The 15222-nt window shown below is 35.2% G+C and overlaps 1 protein-coding gene across 1 annotated transcript in view; it reads right to left on the bottom strand.

Annotated features, from left to right (window-relative positions):
* The window catches only part of TMTC3 (transmembrane O-mannosyltransferase targeting cadherins 3), a 1052995-nt gene that overhangs the window by 849034 nt on the left and 188739 nt on the right, over positions 1-15222 (bottom strand). The gene's annotated exons all lie outside the window — the stretch shown is intronic.

Raw genomic sequence — 15222 nt, 5'->3', positions numbered from 1 at the left:
CCCATTACAAACCACTGTAATTTGTATGTCAGAGAGTTAACTGTTCTGAGTGTGATGCCAAGATTGTTTCTGGTTTTGTTTAGAGTAGTTTTGGTTGTCTTCACACAGCACTGCAGCCCAGGGAGTAATCCAATCCACAGCCCCTGTGTAGAAGTGCTTAGAATCATAGGAAAACCACACAAAGTGCAGAGGAAACAAGAAAATGTCAATATGTTAGATGACTTTATCATTTTTCTGTCAATTATTAGCTAGACATATTTTGCACTGCAACAGTAATAAATGTACATAAAAAGTTGGGGTTGATAGTAAAATAAACATGTTCCCAACAAGCAAAGATCTGATGCATGGCATAAGTGTGTGGCTTTGACAGAAATATTTTAATTGTAGATCATTCTGACAGCAGCCTCCAGGCTTCCATATTTCCCTGAGTTGCACAAAATAATAAAATAATAAAATTAATGATTGCCGATATCTTAAATGAGACTATATAAATGAACTTAACTAATGTGAGTATAGTTCTACAATCACATTAGAAAATCTAGAACTGAAATATAAAGGACAAGATTTTAAGATTAATGAAAAAAATAACAAACCTCCCACAAAAATCAATTTATAATGCCACATCTTTTCATTATGTTCAAAGTTCCATTTCTCATTAATTAAATTTTTTGTGCTCTCAATCTGTGCAATGATGTCAGATCATCAAAGTCAGAGAAGGGTCTCTTATTTATGACACCATCAAACAGGAAACACACCACCGCTTACTAGCCAGATTGCTCACAAAATTAGTGGGCTCTGAAGATGTTTCTCATAAGAAACAAACTCTCATGTTACACCCCATTTTCACTCCCCACTATGTCAGTGCATCTCCCCATTTTCTCCATTTAACACCTCCAGACTCCTTACATTGAAATAATTAAAAAATTACCAAAAAGGGACTGCTAGCTGAAGGCAAAAATCTTTAATTTCTGGCACCACATTGCAAGTTAAAGTTGTAGAGCATTACAATTCATTTGGGGAAAGCAATCAAGCTAATAAAATTTAAATGTTTCAAATGTTTATCATAGACATCTTGACATCAAACTGGTCTCTTGTGTGAATTTTAAATCAAGCTGAAGAGACTATTTCATTATATAGCAAGAAGGGAAGGGAAGAAGAAATTAGAGGAGCAAAAGATGTATCCAAAAAGTTTGGGAGTAGGAGCAAACCCAAACAGCATTAATTTAGATGCACTCTGCAAAACAGTGGCAGACAAGCTTGTGCATAGGCTTATTATGTAATAGCTCCATTCTTCAACTATGGACGCTGACCAGCCAAATTTGAGTATCATCAGCTTACATTCTTTTCTATAGTCACTTAAGTGCTTTTCGGTTGGAACCCCATTCATCAAGAAAGTTAGCTCCACTAAGAACAGAGGAAACATGCACTATTACTCCTTGAGTGCTGATCCTCATGAGGGAATAGTGGTAAGAAGGAAGTTTTGGTAAGCTTTTCCCTCAAACACCCCTCTGCTCTAAGTAGCTGCAGCTGCAGTAGGCTCTGATCCAATGCGGTCCAGAAACTAAAACAGGGAACATAAAAAAAAAAACAACTTTTTTTTCTATAAAGAAAAGGAACTGATTTAATAGTCAGTAAGTTGAAGTAGAACTCAGAGAACTGTGTTACACAAATACAAAGATCATATATGAAGGGAAGTATTTACTAGCTGAACTTACCATCATAACTAATAGTCTTTACAGACCGTACTGTGCTGTTTTGGCTCCATTTTTTGTAGTAACTTGTGGGTTAGTCTCAGTGGTAAGTAGAGAGATAGCCTGCTGTAACACGAAGGGACCTTGGTTTCAGACTTGGCAGCTAGAAACTGCAACATCTAGGCAAAAATGTGAAGATTTAGTAATAATCAGAATTGCACAACTTACGGTTTTCTCAAAGGTTGCCATTTCATTGAAAGAAAATGTTTTTTCTTTCCTAAAAATATAACATGCAGTGTAAACTATTGTTATGCCAATCCCTTCACCCAGATTCATCTAAAAAAGTCTTCTTCCAACTGCAGCTAAAGGTGAGATAACTACCGTGGCTCAGAAAATTGATCATTTCTAGCAAGGCCGTGTGAGAATGTGGGAAGTAGGGAGTATTCTGATTTTTTTAAACAAGTACAAAAAAACCACAGCTGAAGGCAACATACTTTTGAAAAATCTTGTTTACACCTACTCTTTTTGCAAAGAGAGTTCTTCCTTTATTCCCTTTTCAAAATATAATTTTCTATCACAAGCCATTGATATCAAATATTTTTCATATTCATCCTATAAATTTTTTGTTGATTTAGGATCTCTTCCTTTGTAGCAAGGGCCATTAAAGAGGGTCCTTGAGATGAGAACTGGTAGTAATCAATCTCAAGTTTTTACTAATGTCCGTTTTCACAAAGACCTAGCTGATGGTGATGATGGAGTCTACACGTCTACGTACTTCTGATTCAGCTCCAGAAACTTCTGCTTTTGGTGTTTCCTCTTCTATCCTTACAATTAGTTCCCATTCTTTCTGAAATCCATGGTGAACTGAAAGTCAGTTCAGAAGGAAACTCATTATTTTATATTTTTTATATAAAGGATGGGGGTTTTTTTTGTCTTTTTTTTCCCTCTCTCTCTCTCTCTCTCTGTTATATATATATATATATATATACTATAGTATATAGCTAAACTGTCTCTTTTTGCAAATTCAGATCACTGCAGCTGGAGTACGGAGTTAGAACCAGCAAATGGTAGAATTCTGGAAATGTCATACAGATTAACTTAAAAGCGATGTTGTTGCAGCTTCATGCTCCTTCTTCAAGTGCTCTGAATGAAATGTCTAAAACAGCTTCAGTTAGACTAAACATTCTATTCCCGGTCCTGAGGCTGCATATTGCTATCTAAGTAGGTGCTGCAGCTCGGCTGAAGAAGACATGTTAAGAATGCATAGTCCTCTTATGATTAGCTGAGGAATAAATGTTTTAGTGTAACAGGGCTTGGAGAGTATTAACATTCCTAAGTGGATTTATTTTTTCTGTGTTAGGCATTTGGAACTTTTATGTCAATCTCCACGGTTTATAAAGAAAAATAAGGGAGATTATTTATTCTTTAAGAAACATCGAGTGTGACAAGCTGACTCATAAGTTCAATCACCAATGAATTGCATCCCTTACTAATAAATAATCAAAGCTGGACAATGCTAGTGACACAACTATAACTCTAGTTAATTAGGCACAGTGGTGAAAAATGCTAGTATGGTGGACATTGTAGTGCATCCTAAAATAAATTCATCATGTTATGTCACCAACTCACTTATGGGATAAAGAAATACTATAGAGAATTATACAGAAGAATTGCTATGAGGGGGTGAAGGTAGACCTAATTAACACGTTTGAAAAGATACAGTCTGTTTTATGTATTTTGAACATATGTTGCTAATTCAAAAACAGTAAAATGATTAGTCAGTTTGAATACAATGGCACAAAATAAGTATAGTTTTGTTTTAAAGAGTCATATGAAGATTTCTCCAGGTTAGATGAATCCCTAGGGTACAAGCCTGTTTTATTCTCTTCTGACATTTATTAGCGTATGAATGTGCCAAGACATAGGCAGGATGCTTCTGTAACAGAGTCTAACCAGATATACTAAAACATTTTAAAATAATTGCCTGTATGTTTCACTCACAGTTTTAAACAGACTCTGTGATGCAGAAGATTTCACTACATAACATCATTTACCCTCTTTCCAGACTGGAATTTAGCTTGTTTTGAAAATTAAAAATTCTAGGAAAGCTTTCAGGCTAACTTATGATGCTTTAGAAACTGGATGGATTTTTTTTGTGTTTCTACCCTCTTGAGATATGTTTTGCTTTTATTCAACTCAGTATGTTTTCATCATGATGTACAATGCTGTAGAAGTTACTGCAATATGCTTTAAAACATTAGCAGAGCAATAAAATAAATGAATGAATGAATAAATAAATAAAAACACATAAAAAAACACAACAGAAATACAAAAAAATTAATTATAATTGTGATTAACAGTAAAAGGAAGAATTAGGTAGGAGTAATGAAGCTTATTATGATAAGTCAAAAGGAATAGCTAAAAGATGATAGAAAGGTGACTAAAAGAGTTCCAACTGCTACAAGAAATAATACAATTTAGAGAATATGCTGAAGGTACAAAGGATATGTATGTTATCTGTCATGAAAGATTTGAGAAAAGGAAAGGAAGCCTGTACAGCTAAATAACAGCGCTAAGAAAAAGTACTAAAGACAAGAAGGTATGTTGGAAACAGTTGAAGTGGTATCCAAATATGGAAACAAGAGAGGACAAAACTTTGGCAGGTTAAAAATAAAAATGCAGTGAGACAAATCAGAAAACCACTTAAGGAACTTTTACAGAGAAACAACAATCTATACATTTCTAAACAGGAGTAGTCTGTCATGGAGTCCAAAGAGCCAGAAAACAGCCAGGTGATAAAAGGAGCACTCAGGGAACACAGGGTGATGAAAATAAATAAACAAACAAATAAATAAAATTTCTGTGATGAGAACTTAAAAGTTCTCAATCCAGAAAGACTTTATTACAAGAGCTGTCTCACATTTAAGTGTTGGTAGAAAAGTCAATGGAAGAAACAGATAAAGTGAATGGCAACAAGTAGCTAGGACCAGACAAAATTCACCATGAAACTCAATAAAACATAACTTGGCTATTATTTGTGACACGCAGCCTTTCATTCAGAAGTGCCCAGATGACAGAGGATTGGAAGGGGACTAATGCAATGCCAGCATTTAAAATGAGTTTCAGGACAGTCCCAATGAGTTAGAGACTAGAAATACTACCAGAAATACTACCATCTGCCCTGGACAAACTGGTGGTAACTACCATAAAGAACAGAATCAGTGGACAAATATAAGATATTGCATATGAGCTCAAGGCAGTTATGAGAAAGGGAGGCTTTGGCTTGCAAGCTTCCCAGCATTCTTTGTAAGAGACAACAACCTTGTTCAAGGAGAAACAGGTGTTTCAGACTACCTGGATTTCATCCAAGAAAGTACTTCATCAGAAGGTCTTGTGGAGATTTAGAAAAAGAGAGTTTTGTTTGTTTGTTTGTTTGTTTGTTTGTTTTCCATGAATTAAATGCAGGGTTAAGATAGGAAATGCTGGATAAGCATAAATTTGATTCCTGGAAGAATGTCTCCAGGTACCAGTACTAGAGCCACACTTTTCAAAATTTTAGAAAAGCATGAGGCAATAGTTTCCTGCAACCATTACATTATTCGAGATCAGAAAAATTTAGAGTCAGCTCTGAAGCACCAAAGGAAAATGTGAGACATTATGACTAGATGTTAAAATGGTAGATAAGTTTCAGTGAAAATCAATGTAAATTCTGCACAAGAGAAAATAAAATTGCTAATGGACTCTAATCAAAACCCCACAGGAATGAATTAAAGGATAATAACAGATGTTTCTATGTCCAATACTCAGTAACTTAGAAGAGTAAACAGTGTAACAACATAGTAAGAAAGGAATACAGAAGAACCAGAGAACATCATTAGGCCACTGAATAGACTGTACCGTTTCTTCCTTTAGAAGAAGTGGAAGTCATCAAACAAAGCTAGTGATTGTCTGGATCAAAACAAACAAAATGCAATGTAGCTGAGCTATAAGACCTTTTGCTACAAAATGTTTATGGAGTTAAAGAAATTGAAAGTGATTATTGGGTATTAAGAAATAATAATAAAATCACAGTCCTGAAGAAATTTAATTACTGAGACAAAAAGCGACGGAAGCCAGGATAGTATTCCAGGGAAGTAGTAGTGCAGGCTCACTCTACCTCTGTATTTGTTAGAATGGAGAAAAGAAGACTTAGAGGGGACACAGTAGCAATATTCCAATGCTTGAGACCACTGAGAAGATGGAGGTTGGATTAGAGATCTCCTGAGGTACCTCCCAGGCCAAATAATTTTGTAGTTCAGTAGTCCTTGGCAATGCTGAGGATAGGCTACTAGGCTAGCTGTGCTTTTGTCTAAACCAGTACTCCCAATCTCATTTTATATACATGTTGACATTAGAATGGGCTGTTAGAAACTCAAGATCAAAGTCAAGGTCATGTAAAAACTCACTATCTGCAAGCTGAACAAAGTCAAGTATCCCTTATATTTGAATCTTCAACAAATAATTGCCTTTCTGAGTTGTACATTCATGCTTTCAAAAAGAAAAAAATATGAAAGTCCTCAGAAATTCAAGTACCATCTCTGAAAAGATGGTGAGAAACTCGACATCAAGAAGAAATTAATTTGTGAACTCAATATGTCTCTTTTTAGTAAACAAAGAAGTCTGCAGTATAATCGTCACTTTAACAGCCAACCACAGGACTGATGTATTGCAAATAGAAATGATAATATGATAACGGACAATTATTTGTTTGAAACTACTTTGATGGGTTATTACTCTAAAAAGAGCAAGAAAGGGAAGGAGTGAAAACAACAAAATAATGACAAAAAACTTACACTATAATATTTAATTCAGGAATTCTGTGGCTTTGATCTCCTGGGAAGGAGGAAAGTAAAGTAGCAAAATACATACTCAATGAAATAAACCTTATCAAATGCACAATTATGCAGAAACACACGCACACAAAAAAAGAAAAAAAGGAGGAACAATCCCTATAATTCTGATTCTGTGATTTTGCTTCATTTGGTATAAATGAAGCAGAAAATAATCATACAAATTGCAAGACAAAAAGGACATCAGAAAAAATTACAGAAGTACACAGGGCAAGAAGCCAACAATTGTTAAGACATTAAGACGTAACAGTGAGGAGAGCTGGATAAGAATAGCAGAAGTGCAGAAAGACAAAGCAGCAAGAAATTAATGGAAAGCCAACAGAGGATTGCCAGAGTTTGAATTTCATAACTCACAATCCTACAGAAAACTCTGCAGAGTAGAAGTTGTCATGAACAACTACTCAAAACTGTACGAACCAAAAATTGATCCTATCTTTCAAGATTTTGGCCATTTTGTACAGAAAGAGAACCTCATCAGACTTGCTGCCAGTGAGGCACAGTGAGTGAGATGTATCTGGTTTGGTTGCTCTTGAATAGTCACCTCCACATAGTAGCCTGGTCTGGTGAGCATCCAGGAAGACAGAAACTATATAACTGATTTGTCTCTGGGGCCTTTGAGGTCACACTGCCTGCATACCATCCTCAGGAGAAACCACAGTGTAATTGGGTAATCTGGTAGGGATCATGAAGCATTTTGCATTTGTCATGAAGAACATATGGTGGCATATGCCACATTACAGCAGAAAGTAGATATTTCTGCATACATGTATGGTTCCTACTGGAATGTCACACAACATGTTGCATGGCAGCACTGCATTGAGTTTCTGCAGCCCAATGACAGACTGAGGAGGGAACTCTGATACAATGACTCCATTAAAATACAATGGTTTTCATCTCGTTTGTACCTGCAGCACTATTAATTATGCTGTTGGGTTTTTTTTGTCCATTTCTTTGTGGTGTTCAGATCCATGAGTATGAATCAGTATTTTGTGACTTACTACCAAGGCATCTTAAATACCTCCTTGGCATATATGAAATTACCTATGAAACTGTTTTAAAATGAAGAATATTAAGATATTCTGTAAATTCACTGATCTTCCTTCCTATACATAAATGTAAACTGTATTGTAATGTAAACACTGTGACACTTTTGTTTAGGAAAAAGAAGATGTTTCTGATCTCATCAGAATCAGGTAAATGCAGCACTTTTATTCCTTACCCTTTCTAAGCTCTTTAATGACATTTAAAAATGCAGGAATTCTTTCCACAAATATACGTCAACATTTGTATACCAGGTTTGCATTTACTTCTTCTCTGTGCTAGTTAGAAGTAACTATCTTTCTTAAAAGTTCTTTTGAAAACAAGATTTACAAAATCTATCAAATCTTGAGTTTCTATGAAAATCATTTCTATACAAAAGAATATTAGACAAAGTACTAAGCTGTTCTACTTAAATGCTATATAGTTCTGTTTCTATAATGCAATTTCTCTGAAATACTTCTATCCATACAGTGAAAACTGAAAACTTGCTAGTTCTTGCCTAGAACTCTTATTGAGAATGAAAGTGCGTAAGGTGTACTACTCCAGCAGTTTCACCTACATTGTTAGATTGGCCCTAATGAATACCCATTTCTAGGAGCTACTGCAATCACTCTCACTGATGTACGCATGTCAATGGCATCTCTGGAATTCAAAGTAAAAGAAAATATTCACCCTAACCTAAAGTGATACCTTATCTGTAGGAAACTTATACTTCAGGTTAATTTTGCAATGACTAGGCAAGTAATGGAGAATGTTAGGAGTGAATTCACCAGCTGCTTCATAAACTGAAAAATTATATTGCATTGGATAAATCAGCCCAGCTAAGGTTCAAAACAGAAAGCAATAATCTGCAGGAATACATCTCTCTTGCTTTCAGTCAGTTAGGTGTTCATAAATAGCATTCATATTTTCATGTTCATTTTACAAAAAAAAAAATCTGCTAAAGCAAAAAATTATGAAACACGTACAAATGTATTTATCTCAACTGATCAACTGTTCTAGGAATATGATTGACTTATTTTCATTGAAATACATTACAAAAGGCTCATGATTCTCTGATTTTCAATTATCTGTGTACTCGTTATGCAGAAGATCCATTTATAGGAAACAGAATTTCTTGGGTTATGACCAAGTCACTAGTTGATATTTTATGCCATATATGACAAACTATGTTATGTTATATTTATATTTTATACATATATTATATTTGTTATATTATGCTCTCATTTCACTATTCGCAGTCTTAATGAAGAATATAAAAAAATATTATATAAATATATATACTTTATAAGTTATCAGATATAACATTATTATTATTATTATTAAGGTATCAGATATAACATAAGGTATCAGATATAAGATAAAATATAACATAGAATATATAATATCTAATATGTAAAATTTTTTTTATATATATATATATATAATATATATATAATATATATATATGGGGGGGGGGGGGGTTGGACTCGATGATCTCTGGAGGTCCCTTCCAACCCCTACAATTCTGTGATTCTGTGATATAATTGTGATATAATTATAAGAATTACATAAAACAGATCCAACAGAAGAGAAACTTCAAATACAGCAAACACTGGATAATTAAATACTAATAGTATAGTATGAAAAATAAGCAGGAAGACTATGAAAGCATCAATAATTCATTCACTGCATACAACAGAAAAATCAAATAAGAAGAAAAACAGAAATTCATGTTAAAAAGTAAAGGGTAAGTTTATTCTTTCCATCTCAGGATGCATTTTTTAATTATTATTTTTAGGTCTTTCATGGATATGCAATCAGAATATTATAAAAATACTGTGAGAAATTTCATTTGTTCTATATGTTTAATACATTTATATAACATTAAATATTATTTCATTCTATGTAGGGATAGAAAAATACATTATTCCTGTTACTATTCTGGACAGACTCATTAGAATCAGAAGACAAGTAGAGCCTGATTATCAGTCAATAAAAACATTGTCTTAGAACTTCTTGTCTTCTATACTCTGTAACACAGATTTCTTCACTTTCATCAGTCAGCACAACCAATAAAGAAGATTCAAAAAGTACATGTTTCTGCCTCTGCCTCTGAGCTTTTTACGCCCACTGGCAAGTTCAAGAACTGATCAAAGTTTGAATTCCAATATTGCAGTGAAGGGAGAGTGTCTAAAAATGCATGCTTTGTGCAGCTTTATGCTTCCCAGGAAACGATGGCATGAAACTCATATTCCCACCAAACAACTCCTTAAAATATAAGCCTCCAGGTGTTCCCATACACATAATCTACCATAGGCTGTTTTGCCTTTCCTCCTTCTAGCTCCGGGCTAGTTTTATGGAAAGTTGTAGCTGGCTGTAAATCTCTCTTCAGGCACGTAAGGCTACATCTACATTAACACATAACAAGTAAAAGTAGATTGAAAGATTAAAGTTGCTGTTGGCCCTACATCCACATTATTTCAGGGGTACTCTTCCAGACTGGATCTAGTTTGATGCTTTGAACTGAACATTCCCATTATGATCAAGATTCAGCTGCTCAAAGGAACAGTCAGTGATTTGGATCCCCAAGAAAAGTTTGTGTACATCTGTCAGGTCACGTAGAAAAGCTTCAGGTTTAGTTTCAGACATGAACAACCAATACCATACACAAAACCTACTCTACAAATCAAGAAAATGTGCCTTCAGTGAGGATGACCAAGGGGATAGTTTGTATATTACTGCACTGAATCAACACATTCATACTCATGAAGCCTATATCCAACATAGCAGTGGCTGTGGTCCTTTCATCTGTCTGAGAATAACAAGCAATTGCAGAAACCTAGCTCAGAACCTTAGCTGTGCAGGCAAAACTGAATTCTATCCTCATCTTCAGATAAGTAAAATTTGCTTTCACACAGAAATGGGCTTATTCCATAGACCCTATCCTTCTAGAGGGTAGAAACAAAATCCTGCAGAAAATTTTTGTATAGTTGCAATGCAGCCATCTGTAGTGGAGATGAAGGGAAGAGGATTTATGGCCCTTATGACCACCTGGCTTTCCATATCTCTTGTTCCTCCTTGCATTACTGGAGATCCTCATTATTTGTACTGCCTCCCCATAAGTATGAGGAGATAGACAAGTGAAAGATCATCCCTGAAAGCAGCAGGGCTATGGCTGCCTGTTACTGGAATAGTCATTTGATCCTGTGTAGGAGGGCAATGCCTAGATAATTACTCCACTTTTGCAAGCCATGATATTTAATTCCTATTTGCACTGGGTGCCCATGGCTAAAACAACTGGAAATGTGTTTCCTGTTCTCCTTAACCTACTGTTCCAAATCAGTGTTTCTTGGACTACAGAAATCACCTTGCAGAGGTACGTCTGTGTTTTGGAAACAAGGCTCTGGAAGAATGAATGCAGGCTACAACTGATCCTGCCTAGGCAGGATTGACTTGGAAATTAGCAGGACAATTAAATGGCAGAACAAAGTAATGAAGTGAAAACCCCAAATCTCCACATTATGCAACTAAATTTGTGTTAATGGGCAATAAAAATTATGAGACACACATCATTGCCAATGTCAAGGAACACAGACAGGTGATAAAAGCCAGCTGTGAGAAAAATTGGAAGATGATGGAAGGAAAACAAGGGGAGTGAAAGCTAGTATGGCTGTAGAGCAATTGTGTTTCTCAGGTTGCCTAACACAATTATACAAACTTACAACTAATAATGCATCTTTCTTCAGGTCAGCTGTCCTAATGTTTTTCACTCATGGCCTTATTTAGCTAATAATAAGACAAACACTGATATTTCTTGCTCAGTATTTAACTTCCTCTATTTCCTTTTGCAAAGTTAGCTTAGCACTTAAGGTCTAACCTTGGCTAAAATGAAATTGGAGAATGCCTCAGGAAAAAAAAAAAAAAAAAGTGAGAATGCTATTAATCCTGTCAAAGTGCTCAACACTGGACTAAACTATTTTTAAAGCACTTGTTTAAATTTTAAAGCAGTAAGGGATCAAGAACAAACGCAGGCATTTCTTGTCTTCTTTGTAAGTAATTTTAAAGGTCAAGAACAGTTTTATGGTCCCTGAAAAAGTCCTTTATTTTCCTTTCTTCCTTTTTTTTTTTTTTTTTTTTTTTTTTTAAAGTTAAAAACAAGCCAGATAATCAGCTAATGTAAATTAGCAGAGCTCTATCATTGTCAATACAGGAGGCCAATTTACACTGGCTGAGGTTCTTGCTGCAGTTTTGTAAAAATCTAGGGGAAAAAGATTACAGTATTTTAAAGAAATATATCTTGAAAGAGGAGATGCAAATTTCCCTGTGTGAGTCTCTGCCAGAAGGAATGAACTCCTAGGTGCCATAAATCAAGACAATGAAAACTGGCAGTTAAAGTCTAGTTTTTTTCTTTAGGTTTGCAATGGAAAGACAGACTGGGTGTGCATCTAAGTACGAGTTCTCTACTGAGAGAAAAGAGCATTATAACTTCAGGAAGCTGTTCCATTAAACCCAATATATGGTCTAATTTAACAGTTATTAGAAAAAAAATCTTAATATCTCTGACTTGATAGCTCTCCCAGAGAATTAAATTTCTGAAATCCTAATAGTAACCCTTGGACAGAATTCAGTCAGCAGCTTGGAGTTCTTGAAAACTAAATCAGGAGTTTCCAACAGCTGAATTCAGAAGATGACACTAATTACCTTCATCAAAAGAATGTACAAAATGTTTCTTCTGGAGTACCAGAGAGGAGGTTTGTGAGAGTTCCTTTTTTTATAAAGTTATATTTTACATATGAAATTTTTCTTACCGATTCTTGTCATGAAGAAGAAAGGGAGTGGAGTGATTTTATAGAGCTTTCCTTCTAGACTTGCAGCTGGTACAGATCCAAAAGCTGATTAAGACCTGAACCAGAGGATGGTCAAATCAATGATATACTTGACCCCTTAAGGAAACAAAATCAGTATTACTAGCCTCATCCTGCTTCCATGGAAGTCAAGGAAATTAATTTTTAATAGGAAAACTAATTTTTCTTGCTAGTCCTTAACTGAATATCTTTTATTGATGTCAGTAGGTACTGTTTAACTTAAAATTCCTCATGAATAAAGCATCTTGAAAGACTGGGTAAAAACAAAATAAGTAGCTCCTTATGAAATTTTGCTATTAAAATCAGGCTTTTAATCATTTTCCCAGTGCTTCACAAGAAGGTATTTGCAGATCTAGGAGGATTTCTGAGTCCATCTTTTACAGTCTGTGCTGTAATCAGTGTGGAGTTTAAAGAGCATATTCATGTGAGAACACTTCATTTTCTAAGTATGGACAACTGGAATGATCAGGTGGTTACTTTTCAAAGTGAGCTTCTGAAAAGGCATGATTCCTCTCAGCAGGTCTTGTAGGCTTAAGTCACAAGGGACATGTTTTTCTTCACTGTTACCTATTTTAGTGCACGCAGATAACAGTTAAGTCATAAAAAGCTTTTAACTTACTTCTGTATCAGAAATGTCTTATAAACACACATCAAGGATCTAACAAAATAAATGCTTATGAGAGTACTTTTAACAGAGGCATACTTACATAAAGATCACTCCTAACTAACTTAAGCTAAAAAGAGCAGAGACAAATACCCACTATGCAAATATGGTGGTCTGAGAGGTTTCTAATTCCACACTGAGCATCAATAAGGCCCCCAAATTACGATGGTCCATACCTTCCATATAACTTGGCTTTCCTGTTGGATAAGCATTCTGAAGCATAAGATGCAAAGACTGGGTACTGGGAATTAGTTCACCACATTATAAGCTCTCATCTGAAATCTTAAAAGTAACAGTTTTTATTAGATTGCATCTCTAAAAATTCAAGCAGTTTCTACACAAGGAGAAAAAATCCAAACACATAAATATCAACACACAGTCTAGACTTCCAGCATACTGATTCTTTTGATCTTTTGCAAAGAACACACTGAACTTCTTCCATGCTCAGAAGCTGTTTCAAACTGTGTTTAACACTCAAAACAGTTTCTCTCTTTTGGTGTGATTATGTTATCATATTCCATTACACAACATCCAGTGTGGTAAAGTGTTGCTTATTTCAAAACTTATAAAATGATGAGGTTTTGATTTGCTTCCAGAAGATTCCCTTTCCAAGGCGACTATCCTCCTCTCTTTATTCTGTTCAAAAACGCTAATAAATCAATGTGATAATTGACATGCTTTTTTTTTTTTCTTTTTTTCTTTTTTTTGGTGATGATATTTAGACACTGTATTAAATATTGTAATTCTACACACAGAGAAGGAAACTTCATTCTGGGTGAAGCATCTTTATAATCTCTGCTTCCTTAAAAAACACAAATATGTATTGTCGCTATATAAGGAACCTCCAGTAAAACAAAGCTTCAGTTATCTTTTTAAAACAGTGGCAGAGATTACAGCTGTTCTGGTATGCATTATCCAGTCTACGAAATACTAAAACCAATACTACCCTGCTTTCATTAAAAGATTTTTGTGAGGCAAATGGAAGCATTGAGAATTTGAGGAAATACCAAATTAATGGTTAGTTTGTTGTGCAACTTACAACTTACGTCTTAATGCAGCACGACATGTATTAAATGAAGGTGGATATGTAATAAGGCACAGTTCTACAAGTGCCTCTATGGAGCAAAGAGATGTGCTCTCATGTTGTTCGTTCTATAAAATTAATCAGACGCATTGACGTGGTTTCAACAGACGAGTATATGAACCTTTTATTAAATTCTGGAATATTCATACAGTATAATCTAATGGTCTAATGAACAGTCTTTCTGCAGATAATTCCCTATGATTTTTTAAAAGAGGAGGGGAATTTCCCACTTCTAAGTGGCAAATCCAGGAAAAACCCCCTTAATTCAATTCTTCAGCATAAGCATAGACCTGAGCTTGAGCTGCTAGTCTCATTTGAATAGCTAGCAGCCAAGGCTGGCTTCCATTCCTCAGCAGAAAATGAGGCACCACCATTCCAGAAAGCCAAGTCCATCCTGCCTCCTTTCCTTTCCCATCATTAAAAGGCTGTGCTGTAACTATAAAGCAGAGACAGTGTGCTCATCTTTCTTCTTCACTTTCCACTTCTGCTATGATGGCTCTAAAAGCTTTAGGGCATTCAGTTCTACAAGTACCTCTATGGAGCAAAGAGATGTGCTCTCATGTTGTTCACGCTCAGTTAATATTTTAGCAGAAGCCACAGAGAAGAAATTGCATTTTTTGCTATTTTTATTTTAAACTCAAAGCAATATTCATGGGACAAAGGAAAAAAAATTCTAGCCTCAATTGTTTACTTATAACAGCCCTAGAGGAGGTATTAGAACACTTAATACAGATACAAGGAAAATGGAACACACTAGGCAACCAGGCTGTTTCCAGCTCCCTGTATAATTACTATAAACCTGTTTCTACTCATCCTGTAGATATTCTTTATGTCCGGAGACAGAGTGGAGCCTCCTTCCAGTATGCAAGTTTCCCTTGTATATAATTCCTTTTCTGCCAAGTAAGAAACCTAAAGACCTAAAGTGGTTACAAGACGTGTATGTGGGCCCAGAATTCCACAAATGAATGCTGCCATTTGTCTCTTCCTAATTACCATGAATTCTTCC

This window comes from Lagopus muta, chromosome 1 (assembly GCF_023343835.1).
Source record: "Lagopus muta isolate bLagMut1 chromosome 1, bLagMut1 primary, whole genome shotgun sequence".
In the NCBI taxonomy this organism is placed as follows: Eukaryota; Metazoa; Chordata; class Aves; order Galliformes; family Phasianidae; genus Lagopus; species Lagopus muta.
Note: the sequence above shows the minus strand (reverse complement) of the source record. Positions and strands in the feature narration are given on the sequence as shown.